The sequence below is a fragment of the Musca domestica genome, unplaced genomic scaffold, assembly GCF_030504385.1.
Source record: "Musca domestica strain aabys unplaced genomic scaffold, Musca_domestica.polishedcontigs.V.1.1 3, whole genome shotgun sequence".
Lineage (NCBI taxonomy): Eukaryota > Metazoa > Arthropoda > Insecta > Diptera > Muscidae > Musca > Musca domestica.
The window spans coordinates 10262003-10283422 of NW_026712299.1; the positions used below are offsets into that span (position 1 = coordinate 10262003).

The window sequence follows — 21420 nt, forward strand, 5'->3', positions numbered from 1 at the left end:
GACAAAATATGTTTTGGCCTATATCTCAGGATCAAAAAAGGATACGCGTATATGGAAGGTATCGTTAGAAAGGTGATTCCCTCTACTTTCCGAATATGTATTGATCTAAGCATTTCATTGTAGAAATTTTGAGAAAAAAATTTATCATCGAAAAATACGATTTTAAAGGACAAAATATGTTTTGGCCTATATCTCAGGATCTAAAAAGGATACGCGTATATGGAAGGTATCGTTAGAAAGGTGATTCCCTCTACTTTCCGAATATGTATTGATCTAAGCATTTCATTGTAGAAATTTTGAGAAAAAAATTTATCATCGAAAAATACGATTTTAAAGGACAAAATATGTTTTGGCCTATATCTCAGGATCTAAAAAGGATACGCGTATATGGAAGGTATCGTTAGAAAGGTGATTCCCTCTACTTTCCGAATATGTATTGATCTAAGCATTTCATTGTAGAAATTTTGAGAAAAAAATTTATCATCGAAAAATACGATTTTAAAGGACAAAATATGCTTTGGCCTATATCTCAGGATCAAAAAAGGATACGCGTATATGGAAGGTATCGTTAGAAAGGTGATTCCCTCTACTTTCCGAATATGTATTGATCTAAGCATTTCATTGTAGAAATTTTGAGAAAAAAATTTATCATCGAAAAATACGATTTTAAAGGACAAAATATGTTTTGGCCTATATCTCAGGATCAAAAAAGGATACGCGTATATGGAAGGTATCGTTAGAAAGGTGATTCCCTCTACTTTCCGAATATGTATTGATCTAAGCATTTCATTGTAGAAATTTTGAGAAAAAAATTTATCATCGAAAAATACGATTCTAAAGGACAAAATATGTTTTGGCCTATATCTCAGGATCAAAAAAGGATACGCGTATATGGAAGGTATCGTTAGAAAGGTGATTCCCTCTACTTTCCGAACATGTGCTGATCTAAGCATTTCATTGTAGAAATTTTGAGAAAAAAATTTATCATCGAAAAATTCGATTTTAAAGGACGAAATATGTTTTGGCCTATATCTCAGGATCAAAAAAGGATACGCGTATATGGAAGGTATCGTTAGAAAGGTGATTCCTTCTACTTTCCTAAAAAAAATAAAGCTTACTACAATTTTATAACAACGTCCATGTCGGGATTCGAACCCACGACACAGCAAATCTCAACAGAACTACTTAGGCGACTCGACCACAGCTTCGATGTGGACGGGTGGTATACTGTTGTTAATACTTCTGAACGTAGGATAATACGTAGATCTCTTTTTGCTGTTGTCAACTTTGAAAATCGACACAAAATCGGTTACGTTAATCTCATTGATTTAACCCCTTAGACAGTGTGTTACAGGTCAACGTATGTAGGGCATGTTTAAGAAACTACATATTCGCAACTATTTTGGTATTTATACTAATAATTGTACTTTTATTTTTAATTTGTATATATTTAAATTCTATAAATTATCCTATAAATTTATTGATTTATGTTAATATTTGTGTAATTCCGTATTTATTTATTTTTATTTCGTATTTATGAATTAAATTTTTGTACTGATAATTATGTTTATATTTCATTTAATTATTATATACATTTTTACTGGTAATTTTATTTTATTTTAATATATTTATTTTTATCATTACAGTTTTACGCTTGCATATCTATATTTTTACGTTAATTTATATTCGTGTTTTCATATTTTTATTTACGGTTTTACGTACAAGTATAATATTTTTTATATTTTTGTACTTCTATTTATATGTTAATTTTATTTATTTTTATACTTAAACTAATACCTTTTTACATTTTTATTTATTTTGTTGTTAAATTTAATAATTTTTTTTGTATTGTAATACCAACACCACGTTGTTTTACACATGCTGGTATCACTTCATATTTTTTATCCATTTGCATTTATGCGGCATGCCCTATCTAAAAAGCAAAAATGCAAAGAATGTGTGAACCGTTACTTTTCGCACACACCATTGTTGTTGTGTGTGTTTCAAGTTGATCGTTTGGCAACAACCCTTGTTTATGTTTCCACGAAAAAAATGTTTATTTTACTTTTACAATTCTGGTTCACCATCGCTGCGAGCTAGTGATAGCCCGGGTGGTAGAGCGGTTATGTTTTCGTGACCTGTGTCGTGGGTTCGAGCCCCGGTCATGATGTGTTTATTCATCTTTTTTTAAATAGGATTTTTTTTATTTTTTTTTTATTAACGAAAATTTTTTGCAGAATAAGTTATACAACATAAGGTTACTGTAACAGTTACAAATAACTTGCATACCGTTAAAACGTCATACATATAAGTACATACAACCAACATATAAACTTCAATAATAGAACTTACATAAATACATATAAGAGTACTACAGTAGTTGTATTCTGTACTTGCTTTGAAAAATATTTTTTTAATAAAAAACATATTCAAAAAAACTATATTTAAAAAAACTAAACCTTGACTGGGGCTCGAACCCGCGACACAGGTCACGAAAACATAACCGCTCTACCACCTGAGCTATCACTAGCTCGCAGCGATGGTGAACCAGAATTGTAAAAGTAAAATAAACATTTTTTTCGTGGAAACATAAAAAAGGGTTGTTTGTCAAACGATCAACTTGAAACACACACAACAACAATGGTACGTGCGAAAAGTAACGGTTCACACATTCTTTGCATTTTTGCTTTTTAGATAGAACATGCCGCATAAATGCAAATGGATAAAAAATATGAAGTGATACCAGCATGTGTAAAATAACGTGGTGTTGGTATTACAATACAAAAAAATTATTAAATTTAACAACAAAATAAATAAAAATGTAAAAAGGTATTAGTTTAAGTATAAAAATAAATAAAATGAAAATATAAATATAAGTACAAAAATATAAAAAATATTATAACTGTACATAAAACCGTAAATAAAAATATAAAAACACGAATATAAATTAACGTAAAAATATAGATATGCAAGCGTAAAACTGTAATGATAAAAATAAATAAAAATATTAAAATAAAATAAATTACCAGTAAAATTGTATATAATAATTAAATGAAATATAAACATAATTATCAGTACAAAAAATTTAATTCATAAATACGGAATAAAAATAAATAAATACGGAATTATACAAATATTAACATAAATCAATAAATTTATAGGATAATTTATAGAATTTAAATATATACAAATTAAAAATAAAAGTACAATTATTAGTATAAATACCAAAATAGTTGCGAATATGTAGTTTCTTAAACATGCCTACATACGTTGACCTGTAACACACTGTCTAAGGGGTTAAATCAATGAGATTAACGTAACCGATTTTGTGTCGATTTTCAAAGTTGACAACAGCAAAAAGAGATCTACGTATTATCCTACGTTCAGAAGTATTAACAACAGTATACCACCCGTCCACATCGAAGCTGTGGTCGAGTCGCCTAAGTAGTTCTGTTGAGATTTGCTGTGTCGTGGGTTCGAATCCCGACATGGACGTTGTTATAAAATTGTAGTAAGCTTTATTTTTTTTAGGAAAGTAGAAGGAATCACCTTTCTAACGATACCTTCCATATACGCGTATCCTTTTTTGATCCTGAGATATAGGCCAAAACATATTTCGTCCTTTAAAATCGAATTTTTCGATGATAAATTTTTTTCTCAAAATTTCTACAATGAAATGCTTAGATCAGCACATGTTCGGAAAGTAGAGGGAATCACCTTTCTAACGATACCTTCCATATACGCGTATCCTTTTTTGATCCTGAGATATAGGCCAAAACATATTTTGTCCTTTAGAATCGTATTTTTCGATGATAAATTTTTTCTCAAAATTTCTACAATGAAATGCTTAGATCAATACATATTCGGAAAGTAGAGGGAATCACCTTTCTAACGATACCTTCCATATACGCGTATCCTTTTTTGATCCTGAGATATAGGCCAAAACATATTTTGTCCTTTAAAATCGTATTTTTCGATGATAAATTTTTTTCTCAAAATTTCTACAATGAAATGCTTAGATCAATACATATTCGGAAAGTAGAGGGAATCACCTTTCTAACGATACCTTCCATATACGCGTATCCTTTTTTGATCCTGAGATATAGGCCAAAACATATTTTGTCCTTTAGAATCGTATTTTTCGATGATAAATTTTTTTCTCAAAATTTCTACAATGAAATGCTTAGATCAATACATATTCGGAAAGTAGAGGGAATCACCTTTCTAACGATACCTTCCATACACGCGTATCCTTTTTTGATCCTGAGATATAGGCCAAAACATATTTTGTCCTTTAAAATCGTATTTTTCGATGATAAATTTTTTTCTCAAAATTTCTACAATGAAATGCTTAGATCAATACATATTCGGAAAGTAGAGGGAATCACCTTTCTAACGATACCTTCCATACACGCGTATCCTTTTTTGATCCTGAGATATAGGCCAAAACATATTTTGTCCTTTAAAATCGTATTTTTCGATGATAAATTTTTTTCTCAAAATTTCTACAATGAAATGCTTAGATCAATACATATTCGGAAAGTAGAGGGAATCACCTTTCTAACGATACCTTCCATACACGCGTATCCTTTTTTGATCCTGAGATATAGGCCAAAACATATTTTGTCCTTTAAAATCGTATTTTTCGATGATAAATTTTTTTCTCAAAATTTCTACAATGAAATGCTTAGATCAATACATATTCGGAAAGTAGAGGGAATCACCTTTCTAACGATACCTTCCATACACGCGTATCCTTTTTTGATCCTGAGATATAGGCCAAAACATATTTTGTCCTTTAAAATCGTATTTTTCGATGATAAATTTTTTCTCAAAATTTCTACAATGAAATGCTTAGATCAATACATATTCGGAAAGTAGAGGGAATCACCTTTCTAACGATACCTTCCATACACGCGTATCCTTTTTTGATCCTGAGATATAGGCCAAAACATATTTTGTCCTTTAAAATCGTATTTTTCGATGATAAATTTTTTTCTCAAAATTTCTACAATGAAATGCTTAGATCAATACATATTCGGAAAGTAGAGGGAATCACCTTTCTAACGATACCTTCCATATACGCGTATCCTTTTTTGATCCTGAGATATAGGCCAAAACATATTTTGTCCTTTAAAATCCTATTTTTCGATGATAAATTTTTTTCTCAAAATTTCTACAATGAAATGCTTAGATCAATACATATTCGGAAAGTAGAGGGAATCACCTTTCTAACGATACCTTCCATACACGCGTATCCTTTTTTGATCCTGAGATATAGGCCAAAACATATTTTGTCCTTTAAAATCGTATTTTTCGATGATAAATTTTTTTCTCAAAATTTCTACAATGAAATGCTTAGATCAATACATATTCGGAAAGTAGAGGGAATCACCTTTCTAACGATACCTTCCATATACGCGTATCCTTTTTAGATCCTGAGATATAGGCCAAAACATATTTTGTCCTTTAAAATCGTATTTTTCGATGATAAATTTTTTTCTCAAAATTTCTACAATGAAATGCTTAGATCAATACATATTCGGAAAGTAGAGGGAATCACCTTTCTAACGATACCTTCCATATACGCGTATCCTTTTTTGATCCTGAGATATAGGCCAAAACATATTTTGTCCTTTAAAATCGTATTTTTCGATGATAAATTTTTTTCTCAAAATTTCTACAATGAAATGCTTAGATCAATACATATTCGGAAAGTAGAGGGAATCACCTTTCTAACGATACCTTCCATATACGCGTATCCTTTTTTGATCCTGAGATATAGGCCAAAACATAGGCCAAAACATAAATTTTTTTCTCAAAATTTCTACAATGATATGCTTAGATCAATACATATTCGGAAAGTAGAGGGAATCACCTTTCTAACGATACCTTCCATATACGCGTATCCTTTTTAGATCCTGAGATATTTTGTCCTTTAAAATCGTATTTTTCGATGATAAATTTTTTTCTCAAAATTTCTACAATGAAATGCTTAGATCAATACATATTCGGAAAGTAGAGGGAATCACCTTTCTAACGATACCTTCCATATACGCGTATCCTTTTTTGATCCTGAGATATAGGCCAAAACATATTTCGTCCTTTAAAATCGAATTTTTCGATGATAAATTTTTTTCTCAAAATTTCTACAATGAAATGCTTAGATCAGCACATGTTCGGAAAGTAGAGGGAATCACCTTTCTAACGATACCTTCCATATACGCGTATCCTTTTTTGATCCTGAGATATAGGCCAAAACATATTTTGTCCTTTAAAATCGTATTTTTCGATGATAAATTTTTTTCTCAAAATTTCTACAATGAAATGCTTAGATCAATACATATTCGGAAAGTAGAGGGAATCACCTTTCTAACGATACCTTCCATACACGCGTATCCTTTTTTGATCCTGAGATATAGGCCAAAACATATTTTGTCCTTTAAAATCGTATTTTTCGATGATAAATTTTTTTCTCAAAATGTCTACAATGAAATGCTTAGATCAATACATATTCGGAAAGTAGAGGGAATCACCTTTCTAACGATACCTTCCATACACGCGTATCCTTTTTTGATCCTGAGATATAGGCCAAAACATATTTTGTCCTTTAAAATCGTATTTTTCGATGATAAATTTTTTTCTCAAAATTTCTACAATGAAATGCTTAGATCAATACATATTCGGAAAGTAGAGGGAATCACCTTTCTAACGATACCTTCCATACACGCGTATCCTTTTTTGATCCTGAGATATAGGCCAAAACATATTTTGTCCTTTAAAATCGTATTTTTCGATGATAAATTTTTTTCTCAAAATTTCTACAATGAAATGCTTAGATCAATACATATTCGGAAAGTAGAGGGAATCACCTTTCTAACGATACCTTCCATACACGCGTATCCTTTTTTGATCCTGAGATATAGGCCAAAACATATTTTGTCCTTTAAAATCGTATTTTTCGATGATAAATTTTTTTCTCAAAATTTCTACAATGAAATGCTTAGATCAATACATATTCGGAAAGTAGAGGGAATCACCTTTCTAACGATACCTTCCATATACGCGTATCCTTTTTTGATCCTGAGATATAGGCCAAAACATATTTTGTCCTTTAAAATCCTATTTTTCGATGATAAATTTTTTTCTCAAAATTTCTACAATGAAATGCTTAGATCAATACATATTCGGAAAGTAGAGGGAATCACCTTTCTAACGATACCTTCCATATACGCGTATCCTTTTTTGATCCTGAGATATAGGCCAAAACATATTTTGTCCTTTAAAATCGTATTTTTCGATGATAAATTTTTTTCTCAAAATTTCTACAATGAAATGCTTAGATCAATACATATTCGGAAAGTAGAGGGAATCACCTTTCTAACGATACCTTCCATACACGCGTATCCTTTTTTGATCCTGAGATATAGGCCAAAACATATTTTGTCCTTTAAAATCGTATTTTTCGATGATAAATTTTTTTCTCAAAATTTCTACAATGAAATGCTTAGATCAATACATATTCGGAAAGTAGAGGGAATCACCTTTCTAACGATACCTTCCATACACGCGTATCCTTTTTTGATCCTGAGATATAGGCCAAAACATATTTTGTCCTTTAAAATCGTATTTTTCGATGATAAATTTTTTTCTCAAAATTTCTACAATGAAATGCTTAGATCAATACATATTCGGAAAGTAGAGGGAATCACCTTTCTAACGATACCTTCCATACACGCGTATCCTTTTTTGATCCTGAGATATAGGCCAAAACATATTTTGTCCTTTAAAATCGTATTTTTCGATGATAAATTTTTTTCTCCAAATTTCTACAATGAAATGCTTAGATCAATACATATTCGGAAAGTAGAGGGAATCACCTTTCTAACGATACCTTCCATATACGCGTATCCTTTTTTGATCCTGAGATATAGGCCAAAACATATTTTGTCCTTTAAAATCGTATTTTTCGATGATAAATTTTTTTCTCAAAATTTCTACAATGAAATGCTTACATCAATACATATTCGGAAAGTAGAGGGAATCACCTTTCTAACGATACCTTCCATACACGCGTATCCTTTTTTGATCCTGAGATATAGGCCAAAACATATTTTGTCCTTTAAAATCGTATTTTTCGATGATAAATTTTTTTCTCAAAATTTCTACAATGAAATGCTTACATCAATACATATTCGGAAAGTAGAGGGAATCACCTTTCTAACGATACCTTCCATACACGCGTATCCTTTTTTGATCCTGAGATATAGGCCAAAACATATTTTGTCCTTTAAAATCGTATTTTTCGATGATAAATTTTTTTCTCAAAATTTCTACAATGAAATGCTTAGATCAATACATATTGTATTGTATTAGTATTTCATTTACTAGGAGATAATAAAAATTGTTTTTCGTAAATCAAACAAATGACTAAGATTAAAAGTCTAACACGTTGAAAAACGTTTTTATTATAACCTAGAAAATCGTTTTTATTTTCCGTTCATATACAAAAACGTTTTTGAACTGTTATACACTGTTATACAACTGAAAGTGTTCGAAAATTAAAAACGTTTTTATCTTCACGCACATAAACGAAGCTAAAGTCTCAAAAATTTGGAAACATGAACTGCAAGTGTATCTAATTCAAGGGCTTGTTTTCGGATTGCGAATGAAAAACACCATTCCAGATGTAGCTTTACAAATTTCGGATTTCAATATTAAAGTATGAAAAAAATTATTTGGAATAGTGTTTTCCGAATTTTTCTGAATTCACATTTGTATCGACATACAGACATAGGCCCTTAAAGTCAAACCTTTCTTGGGGATTTCGTGGCAATTGGAAATATATATATTTTTTTCAGCAATTTCTGTATATGTTTGTTCAGATATATAAAAGAAAATAGTTCAGAAAAAAAAACAAAAATCATTTAAATATTAATTTCTATATTCCTCATAGACTATTTAGGTTTCAGAGATCCAGGACACCTTTTCCTATCAAATTTCAATAACACTTTTATAGAAAATACATATATCTATTTTACGAAAATCTACAAAAATCCCTTAAATTAAGCTACAATTTAAAGTCTCGAAATTTGGAAATTTATCTAAATTAGGGCCTGTTTTCGGAGGCGAACGAAAATCACCATTCCAGATGTAGATTTGCAAGTTTTGGAATTCAATATTAGAATATGAAAAAATGTATTTGGAATGGTGTTTTTCTTTCAAATTTACATTTGTATCGTCATACAGAAGCATCACTTAAAGTCCCAAATTTTTTAAAGATTTCGAGACAATTTGAAATATTTTTTTCAGCAATTTCTGTAAATGATGGAAAAACCATAGCCTGGTTCGGAAAAAATAAAATCCATTTAAATATTAATTTCTATTTTTCTAATAGACAGTACCGAATGTATTTAGTTTTCAGAGATCCAGGACACTTTTTCTAATCAAATTTCAATATCACTTTTAAAGAAAATATATTGCATATTTTTAAGAAAATGTGTGGGAAAACTGTCCTTTAAAGGCTTTAATTTGCCTACCGAATGTAATTTGACATTTGCCTACCGAATGTAATTTGACATATTTCGTAAAAACTCTTGATGGTGAAAATAATGTTCGAGAGGTTGTATATTTTATATCAATTATCAGAAGACCTCCTTAGAAGAAATTTCTTATTTGTAAAGGTACTATCAAATCCGCATGGCATTTTCCAAAGCCCAAACTGGCTATTGTACAGTGAAATTATAAGATTGTTTACAGCTAAGTAGGAAAAAGTAATAAATTCGTAGAAAAAACAGCAGATTTATATAAACCGAAATTGATGATATTTTTCTATGATACAGATTAAATATATACATTTCTTTTGCTAAGAGATTCACATTGAAATTTGTTCTGAAGTATTTTCTCCTTTATTAGGTTTTGACATAAAATGGAAACGTTTTAAATTAACAGTAAAAACGAAAATACATAATTTTCACTTTACACAATCTGACTTTCTTGAAATCTGTCATATCAAGATATATTTATTCTGAGATTTATAGTGAAATTTTTCTTGAAATACTTCTTCTTTTAAGATTGTCGATCTACAAGGACATTTCATGTAAATTTAATGCAACAACTTGGAAGAAAGGCCTTGGAAATATTTAAGACATATTTTAAAGTTTTTTTAGCATGGATGGCATATTAAGCTTGGCATTCCGTTTGTAACACCTGGACATACACATTTTAGACCCCACAAATTATATATATTCTTGATCAGCATTAAATTCTATGTCGATTTAGCGATGTCCGTCCGTCTGTGGAAATCACTTTAGCTTCCAAACGAAATGAAGTAGATTGATAACATTTTACTCAAATTTAATTATGCCTGCAGGAATTTTGGTATTGAAAATGGACCATGTAGGTCCACGTTTTGGTATAGCCCCCATATATAGTTACCTCCCTTTTCTATTTTGATGATTTTAGCGACATTATTCACTGGAATTGTTTGAAATTTATTATTTGAAGTTCGTAATGGATACTATTTGAAGTCGAAATGGATACTACAGCCTAAGAGAGAAAGTTGTCCGTGCAGATGCACGTCTTCGTATAGCCCCCATATAACGGTACCTCCAGATATTCGGTATTTTGATGATTTTAGCTACATTATTCACCTTTTTTAAGTTTCGCATGTGAATATTGTAATGGTTTATGGCAAAAGTTGCCTATGCAGGTCTACGTCGTCGTATAGACCTTAATATAACAGCTACATTCGGTATTTTTAAGATTTTAACAGAACTTCTTAACGGATTTTATTGTTTTTGAGAATTGCAAAATTCATTCCAAATAGTGGAGAGTATTCAAAGTTCGGCCCGGCCGAAATTACGGTTTGTGCTTGTTTTAATATTATTATGATTATTTTTTATTTTAAAAACAACGCTTTTTGAAAGGAAAAAATTAGGAAAAACAAACACCCAATTAATTTTAAGGTCATAAAATTCTGAAATCCTTAAAACATTTTCTAGATCTTCTACGTAAACCCAATACGAAAAAAAAAATTATAATTTTGATATTATTTGCATTTTGTTGTTGCAAAATGGTCAGGCTTTAACCCTTTATTGTTGTTTTTATAAAAACAACGTTTGTTTATTAGTGGAGAACGGTGGTAATGTTTACCAGGGGGTAAGGCAGGGAATACCTAGGTTTCGGAAAGGGCCACCAATCCCCATCAGTTCCCTTTGTTTTTTGTCTAGGATATTCTCCCCAGAAGTTATTTTAAAAATAACTTTTATGACAAAAAACAGTTTTTACCCAAGTGACGAGATCGTAAGCTCAATAGAAGAGGAACCAAAGAATTAAATAAAACTAAAATTCTTTTGGAAAATCTTCTAAATCTTACAACCGCACTTATAAACATTTACATATTTCTCCACTTGTTATGCTTTAAAAAAATAAATAAATGTTCCTATAAAAATTAAGGTAAGATTCCTCAAATAATATCCCCAGAAGTAAAGTATATGATTTTATTTGAGACGGGAAAAATACACCTCTCTCTGTCTATCAATATTGAATCGGAAACAGCTTTTTCAATTAATTGAAAATTGTACTTATTTTTCTGACGACAATTTTAACGAAAAATTTGAATATTTCCTAAAAGGATATATTCATATAGCAAGTAAACTCCTTAAGGTTTCCGAATCAAAAATATCAATCTAAATACCTTCAACTTTCATAAAAACTGGGGCAATATTCTCAATTTCAGCAACTTTTAGGCTCATAGACTCCAAATAAAATTTGTTAAATAAAATCTAGGAAATTTAATTTAATAGTCCAAAATTTTAATATTCCGATATTATTCCCATAGAAACTGAAATTGAAAATAATTATTTATTTTTCTCCCGAAAAAAATTTTGGGTAGATTTGAAAAAATTTGATAAAAATAAAACCTGGTAAACATTACAATCGTTCTCCACTAATAAACAAACGTTGTTTTTATAAAAACAACAATAAAGGGATAAAGCCTGACCATTTTGCAACAACAACAATAAAGGGATAAAGCCTGACCATTTTGCAACAACAAAAATAAAGACCTTATGCTGATGATTTGGACCTACATTTCATTGAATTTTTGCCTATTTATTTTTAACAGAAATTGCCACATTAATCTCATTTCACATAACTGCTGAATTCCTTGACTTTTCTGCATTAAATTTATTAGCTTCATATTTCATAAAATCGAGATGATATTTGAAATCCTACCAATTTTTATGAACATATTTGGACTTACCTTTTTTTAACAATCATAATCCAATGTATGAAACCATGCACTAATGATGTTTTGGTGTTGCTGGCGAAGACCGAAAATCAATAACTTTTGCTAAAAGTCCCCACAACAAAATTTGTCGGGGAGCAATCAGGAACCAATTATCAAAACTTCCGCACTTTCAACACCTCTTGTCACAGACACACAGACACTGATTTTAATTTTTCACTTATTTTTGGGATTTCAAATATTAATGATGATACAATTTCAAAATAAATTTAAATTTTCTTTTGTTTTGATTTAAAAAGCAAATAGCACTGTTATTATTATTTTTTTTTTCAAATTTGTTGTTTTACATCGAATTGGAATTTCATGAACTTAGGAGGTCATCATCACAACTTGTTTTATTGGCTGGGTAATTAAAGCAAAATTTGTTGCGCCTTCTTTGTATTTTCAACGTTACAGGATATGAATTACTTTGTTGCTGTTGTTTTCATACTTCTTCCTTGCTGTTTTAGTTGCACTGACTGGGGGGAAAGGGAAGATTACTTTTTCTTTTCTTTTTTTGCTTTCCTATTGCGTGGGAGGTTGTTGTAAATTTTATAGGTTTTTTTCTTTAGCTTCTTTCCATTTGCTTTCTTTGGGTTGTTATTTTGTTATTTGTTTTTACCACGTTGTTTTCTTAAAATGTTTCAATTACTTTTTACGACCTGTTTCGGATTAGTTGTTTTAGCCATTAAAGATGACGACTTGGGATGGCTATGTTTTCTAGGTTTTTATTTCACGTTTGTTTTGGGTTGAGTTGATGAATTCGATTTGAACGTAGATATTGTATCACTGCAATTGAAACAAGAAAAATAAGAGGACGATAAGGATTAGGAAAACCAAAAGCAATAAAACACCAGCTATCGGTACCCACGTCAATGGAAAATGATGGCAAATTCGAAAAATAAACAACAGGGTGGCCTCAAAGTTATTTCATTGAGCCGCACATTTTTTTAAAAGAAAAACACTTGCTTTTTGTTAATTATTTTAATTTTTGCAAACGAAAATTATTATTTGGTTGTGTTTTGTGAACATTTCGATGTCATGGTCCACGCCCTTTGACTCTTTGTATTTGCACTGAATTTATTCTCACTTTTTTCGGGACGTTTTCCTTCTTTTTTTTGTTATATTTCATAAACACACTCTTTGCACAAAAAACGGGCACACAGACACTCACACACATTCACTAGAAAAAGGACATTGCTGCACAGACATACACACACGCACACACTCATTCACTCACGGTCCAACATATACTCCGAGGAGCAAAGAATTCTTTTAAGCATTGTTCGGTGCTGCTGCTGTTTTTTTATTATTTTTTTTTTTTTTGCACGTGACTCAATTTCTCTGTGGAGGTCATGTTTTGGTGTATGAAAAATTGAAAGAAGCAAAGAATGCCAAACTAAAAAGATAAAATAAAAAAACAAAAAGGGAAAATTCTGCTGAACAAAATCAATAAATTTCCTTCACATTCGCGAAAAACAATTTCCATTCACTTGTTTTATTTTTCTTGCCACAAAATGAAAATATTTTGCCAGCCACCAAAAAAATTGAGAAACACCAGAAAATATATTTCACACACTGAGTTCTTTTACGCTATCATCCGTCGTCGTTTGCATTCCGTTTCGATGTTATTTGTTTTTACATCACCGTCATCTACACTCTGCCTAAATGCTTTTGCCACAACATATCCTTTTCGGGGGCACCGCCAGTCATCGTTGCTGCTCTGTGCTCCAATGTCTCCAATTTCAGGCGAGCAAACCAACACAATTCGCCGTAGAGGAAAACAAGAATTGCAGCGAATTTTATGTCTCTAGAGCCTCAATATTCACTTGCCTCATTGCCATCATTGAATGTGCCTCTGTGTCTGTGTAACAAATATCCTGTCAATTTACTCAGTTCTCTTAGCTTTGCTTTATTGTTCTCTTTGGCAAATTTTTCTCTACTTTTTGGTCTTTTCTTCTTCTAAGGCCCATATCCTGAATTCTCTTTATCATTATTTTCTGTGTTATGTTCTGTTTCATGGCCCTGCAAATTGTACAATCATATGTTTTGCTTTTGACATTTTGCAGCAGCTGACATGCTGACAATTTCAAAGCGGGTTGCCTGCCTTGTTCTGCTGTCAAATGTCATCGCTAAGTGAGGTTAGATTGAGAAGGAAAATAAACAGAGGCAACTGTTTTGCATAGGGTTACACCTAGAATAGGCAAGTAAATATATTCGAGTATCAAGACAGGATTAAAATTATAATGTGACATTAAAGGATGGTCCTTTAAAAATCACTTGTTTCATGGAAAGCTCTATTTTGATTCAGACAAGAAAATTCAATGACTTTTTTTTCAGAATAGTACAGATGTATTCCGCCAGGCTAAAAATCTTTTCAAGATATTTTCAGATATTTTCGTCGTAAACTAAGAGATAAAAAAGTTCACTAATAAATAAACGTTTTTATAAAAACAACAATAATGGGATTAATCCTGAATATTTTGCAACAACAAACTACTACGGACAAACATGCCAATACTCCTCTATTTCCAAATATTTAGTCAATATACATCACTTGTGCTCTGTATTCCTGTGGAAATCGCCGGGTAGATAGAAGAAGTTTGAAGACACTGTAGGGATCCAAAACTGTCTGTCTTCTTGTGGGAAAATAAATATTGTAAAGGTATCCAATAGACAGAAGATGATCCATATTTAATGTGTTTCTTCGCCTTTGACTCTTTAAGGTTGAATACCTTCACTAGATCATATATAGACAACAAATCTTCATTTTCTATATGTTAGGGACTTATTTTGAATATGATTAAAACCCATCAAATTTTACAGTTTTAAACAATATACATAATTTGTGCTCTGTATTCCTGTTAAAATATCTGGGTAGGTAAAAGGAAGAAGACAAAACAATCTTGTAAAGGTATCCAATATACAGAAGATGACCCATATTAAATGAGTCTTCGTCTCCATAGGCCCTTTAAGGTAGTATACCTTCACAATAAAATATAATCATTACATTCTATATCTTGGGACATTCTTATGAATATGGTTAAAAAACCATGGGGTTTCTAAAAAAAAAAAAAAAAAGCACCCAAAAAAAAAAATTCCTCAATAGAAGAGATATTCTATCATAAATAAGACAGCCTTTCCATCGATCACCAGCAGATAGAAGACTCTCTATGGTTTCCCTATATGAAAAGGGTATTTATTATTTGATATGGCCAAAATGTGGCTCAGGTCTCTTTGAACAAAAATCGTTTCAGGATATTTAGAGTCAATTTAGCCATGCCCATCCTTATTGCCGTAGGTCTGGCTAGCTTGTACGCACAATAACACTTGAAGCGACTATAAGATTTAGGTAATATAACATGGTAATATAGGTAATAATACATGATAATATTTCATCTTCTAAGATGCATGGATATTATAGGAACCGCGGCCACCTAATAAAGGTCACAATTTTGAAAAAAAAAAAAACTTGGTCGATCAAATGGCACAATGAAATATTAGTCCACTCATTCATATAGCTCGCCCACAAATTCTCTAAATTCTTAATAATATTAGCACTGATTGCTTAAGTCTGGAGTATTCCCCCATTAGCTTAACTTCTCTCTAATACAGAGTGCGATGTTTTTCAAAACGAAACAGACAGCTTTGTAATATTTGCCGATCGTTACCAATATCACGAATTCATCCGGGCTAACGGAATAATTACTTTGTTTTTTTTTTTAGCTGCCTGATATGATCACTTAGGTGAAAGGCAAGCTCGCTGAGTATCTCAAGTCAATGAGAATCACACTCATTTCTTGGTTTTCTGAAAACATATCATATCAAATATTCCAGCTATATATCAGCCAGCCATGGGAAATGATTTCCCGATTTTGATGTACGTTTTCCATAAAACATAATTTTTTCATAAAAATATAGAATTTATCTCGAATTTATAACCGAAAAAAAACTTTGTCCGTAGTAATGTTCATAGGAAAATATTGAATCACTGTTTCTCGTACCAAAACCGCACCTCACCCCCAAGAAGTGAATATTTCGAGTGCCAATAACTTTGCAATAAATATCCAATTTTCTCATATATCAATGAGATACCATTAGATCTTGGATGTCTTGTCAGAGTTAGTTCATCTAAAATCATGCTTGACCGCAATGCAGATTCAAAGGCACAGCCTCTATAATCATTTTGAACGGAACATGCCTAGATTAAGGCAGAAATTGAATTATTAAATACCATATCTGCATTTGGATGGCGAGTCGTCCCTAACTTCGGTGTAAAGTCCGAGAAACTTTACTTGTATGTTTGACTTAGGGTAATGTTTGATTTCAGAATATTTTTGAACCTACATTTCTTTGTTGATACGTATTACAGAAGTAATATATGCAAGCGTAGGACGAACATCGGGTGGAATCGACTGTATGTTAAAAAACACCACTGTGTATATTTGACATAACAAAAATGGGTATGTATTGAGAATTTGTTTGTAGTAAATCATATAAAATATATATCATCATTGTAGACAAATCGCTAGTAAAAAATATCAATGAAAGTAACAGCATATTCTGACGTTAAGAAGGTTTTAATACTAAAAAATTTTATGTATGATAGCTACAGCTATATCTTAATCGATTTCGTCCCAAATGTCTATAGGCTTATTTCTCACCTGAGTACAATCATATGTGGCGGAATCTGTTGTATTTGGGCTGATAGGTCAAAAATATATATCTGGCAGCTATATTCAAGTCTTAACCGATCAGTTTTAAAAGGGTTCATCGTTGGGACAAATAACTGAACTCGATTCCAAAATACTATTCGACCAAAACGACTCCTATTGGAAAAGGCATACTTTCTGAAATTGTTGGAGGAGATAATCACAAAATATTATGCTCTCGCACTATGGGTTATATTTATAGATCGATTGTAGTGTATTTTAGCCTGGGGTTAGACTGGGGTTAGTATAAATCAGAAGCCTACAATTTTGTATAGTCATCGAATAATATTACGAAAGTGAAATGGACCATAATTTTTATGGAAAATTCCAAAATTTACATCTAACAACGAATCTTTTTTTAATAATGAAAGTCATTCCCAATTGAATCACAAGTACAGAAAAGTGGTACATCTGACTATTACACTGATACTGATTTCTTAGATTTATATAGTCTGAAATATAAGGTATAGCAAAGCATGAACATGCATCTGAATGTTTAGATGTTTTTTTTTTCGAATTCTTATAAACCCGACAGAGGGCAATCGCCACGAAATTTCGCATTGTCTTCTTACTCCGGCAATATTCGAACATAGTTTTGTAATAGCTACAACAAAGGCTTTAGAACAGGAATCTACTGAATTTTTTTGTGATCCCTCAGAATTAACTTTTTAATAGTACCACGATGTAACCCAATTTCTTGAGTGATTCGTTCATCCAGCCCAAAGTATTGAAGATCTAGATAAACTATAGCGCACATTATAGTTTTTTATGGTATGGTATATTTGGACGGTCATGCGCGGCTATCCCTTGCTTACTTGTTATACCCGGCCAAAACGTACTTCATCTAAATAATGGTCTTAGACGCTTGATCTCTTTGGACCAAATCCGTTTCAGGACATTTGGGTCGATTTAGCGATGTCCGTAAGTCTGTCTGGCTGATGAGCACGATAACTCTCGAAGGGAGTATCCGATTTCGGATCTCATCCGAGATGGGCAATATCGGTCTACTCCTTCTGGTACCTCGCCGCAAAAGGTCGAAATTTAAAAACAAATATTTTGCTGCATAGAAAGAGAAAGGATAATCCGATTTTGCTCCAACTTTGCAAATCCTAATACTAGCAATAGTGCTAGGTCAGGTGCGAAAATGGACAATATCGGTCCACTCCATCAAAGTGTCAACATTTTAAATAATTATAACCCTTATAAAATGTGTTGTAAGAGCCCGATTGTCACATAACACACATCAAAATGTTTTTACTAGCCCAAGGTCTGTTGTGAAGATGGAATGTATCGGTACACACCTTCTGATACCTTCCCCACAAAGCGTCAACATTTTGAAAATCCATGAAGCTCATAAAACGCGAAATTAACATCCGATTCCATTCAAACTTGGCACATGTCAATATCACAAGATCTTTTATAAATATGGTAGAGATCGGACCATTACAGAAGAGTGTCTTATACTCCACACCCCTAACTTACTCTGTGGTCTCTTATTGCGCTAAGAGAGGTTAGAGGTCGACCTAGTCTACCTTTATTATTTTGTAAATATTGTTAAGGGTCGGAAAGTTTTTCCAAATCAATAATGTAGAAAGTATATAGGACATTTGGTTTTTTATATTTTTAATTTTGGTCTTATTGTTCGAAAATTTCTTTACCAATCCTAAATAATTAATGTTATATGCTATAAAATTCGGTAATATGACCGCCTAGATGAAGATTACAATAAAATACTACATAAACGAAATTGATCCCTATAAAGAAGTTGTGCTACTTTGTGATCGAAATATCCAGCTCTAGATACAAATTCGGAATTTGACTTCCCCACATGTTTACATTTGCTTGCCTTTTCGATCCCTTTCATGCAACCTTGTGTCGAAACGTCATTGATATCAGCTGTTTGTTTGCCTTTTAGAACATGTAATGCACAACAACACACAGGGAAAATCCAGGGAAAAATCTCTGCAAAAGTCAAAGAGCCGCCACTAAAACCGAAACACACACACGACTACACTACCCCCACATACCTACACACAAAAACATATATTTTCTGGCTGTCATTTAATTTAGTTTTTTGGGCCAATACAATAGTGGCTTCTTCTTCCTTTGCAGACTCTCAGTGTGTGTGTGTGTGGAATTTATTAACGAAATAGAGAGTAGGAAAACTGGTTACATTTTCCAAATAATTTTGCTCTTTGTGCAATTGACAGCTAGCTCTCTTTTGGATTTTTGAACAATTTTGTTCAAGTACCATGAGGGTAAATCATTATCAAGGAAAACTGTAAAGTGGTGGTGATTCCTGGCGGGAGATAATTGAAGCAAGGAAAAATCACAACAAATGTGTGTTGGCCTTGCTTGCTCTGCTCGCTCGTTTGCTCTCTCTTTTTGTATTTTCTGTCAATGAGGGTACTCTTTGTGTTGTTAAAGGTATGGCCTCTCGCTATCTCTCAACCCCTTTGTCATCTTCTGCCTGTTATTGTGGGCTGCTTGTTCTCGTTCCTCCTTACTTTAATAGAGTTAATACCCATGTTTGACACATAAGGCGCCTGTCTGTATGGCAAAATGTCAGGTTGTTTTTTTTTTCGGTTGTTTTGCCTTCGTATGTATGTATGTGTGTGCGTAATTTTCTCAATGGCCAAAAATTTGTATTTGTTGTATGGTTCGACTGCTGCTGCTGCTCCTTTGGTGCCTTCTTACTGCTGCTCCCAGCAGTTATGGCCAAGCTGTAAACTCTGGTTCTAAATACGTCCATTGAGTACAGCATCAGAGCCGGAACCAGCAGAATAATGCTAGCTGCAAGTACACGTTCTTTGAGCAGTATGATATGGCTGTTTCGTGTGCAGCAATGGTGGGGGTTGGCCAGGGAAAGGTAAGGTGAGGTGGGGTGGGCTGGGGTAGATTTTCCTTAATGTTAGCCTGTGTATGCTGAAAATGCTTTGGCAATTCCTTTTTGTTATCATGTGTACAATGTTCGTGTGTGTGTTGGTGTTGTGGATTTTTCAAGTTTTCCTCTTCCTTCACATACTCCTGGCCACTGGAACCGGGAGAAAGAACCTCCAAACTTGATTTCAAACCATATGAAATGCCAATTCTGGAATTTCAATGTTTGTATATACGTAAAGAATATATAGTAGACACTGGTAGGTATGTGTGTATGTATGTCAGGCTGTGTGCATGCATGTTGTGTTGTAGTCGTCAGTCAGTTGTTTGGTTCTGTTATGCTGGTTGTTTGGCTTGCTGGCTGCCTGGCTGGCTGCTCTTATTCTGTTCGATGCTGTTTATGCTGCTTATATCCTGTCTTGCCTTCTGATGATGGCTGTTTATGCTGCTGTGGCTGTCATTTTCTTTGGCTTTTTGCTAAACGCCTGCCTGCCACCCCACCCACCTCTTCCTCTCTCTCACAATTTCCTCCCAGCAAACCCGCTGAGTTTATGCTTCTTATAAGAGTGTAGATGGATGGATGGATGGATGTATGGATGGTTGGATGAATAAATGTTTGGTTATGGGAGCTATTGCAAAACATACAAAAAATTACACAGGCGCGCGGCGGGTGTGGTCCATGTTATTAGAAAGGAGAACAAAATCACAGAACAAATGAAAAAATCTCCAACACATCCAGTGATGGAATATTTTAGAATTATTTTTTTAAAACTCATTTCTTTTTTTCACAAAATTTTGTTTCCGATTTTGTACTTTTGGCCACCCTATTTTTGTATTTTTATCATTTGCATTCTCTTTTTTTGCTTTTCTTTCCATTTTCCTTTTTTTGTTGACCTGGTGTACTGAATGTGAGCCTGAATATGTAATTAACCTTTCAATTATTCCAATTTGATTCTGGGGTGGTTATTTTATTTCACTTCCACAATTTCACTTGGTAAGGGGAGCATTAAGGAAACCGAGAAAACACAACAAATGCCAATAGTTTTACAACCGTTTCTTTACTATTTTCATTAATTTTCTTTTCCTATTTCTTCCCCCTTCTTCACTTTAGTTGGGAGCTATTCAAAAGAAAAACATAGGCATTTACAAATTTGTTTTATAAATATTTTTGTTTGGGTTTGAGTGTTTTATTTTGAAATCGACCGTCGACGTCGGAAAACGAAAAACGCACACGTTCGCTTGGCGAGCACAACAACTAAGAACTAAATTGCAGAGTGTTGAGTTTCCAGGCAGGAACCTGTGCTATGGGCCAAACAAATTTGTGGCAGCCACAAAAGCAGCAGCAGCAACCAAATGAGCGGCGAGAAAGCCACCATCGTGATGATAATAATGATGTTCGCTCACATGGGTGGCTTGAGCTGGCACGAAGTTATGCGAAACCTTTTTCAAAACCGGTTAACAGAGTTTTTCACCACACACAGCGTACACTTAGTGGTGGTAGAGTGTGTGAGACTTACAACAGATTCTCATAAAATTACA

At 32.6% G+C, this 21420-nt stretch overlaps 1 protein-coding gene across 3 annotated transcripts in view; it reads right to left on the reverse strand.

Annotated features, from left to right (window-relative positions):
• The window catches only part of LOC101901176 (protein turtle), a 379534-nt gene extending 358405 nt beyond the window's left edge, over positions 1-21129 (reverse strand). For 2 of the 3 annotated variants that reach the window (XM_059124789.1, XM_059124788.1), the window contains exon 1: positions 12266-12515. The gene's annotated coding sequence lies outside the window, so the exon portion shown is untranslated. Of the gene's footprint in view, positions 1-12265; positions 13079-20812 lie in introns of those variants that run through there. The other variant, XM_059124790.1, reaches the window with a different exon arrangement.
• Between the last annotated feature and the right edge of the window lie 291 nt (positions 21130-21420).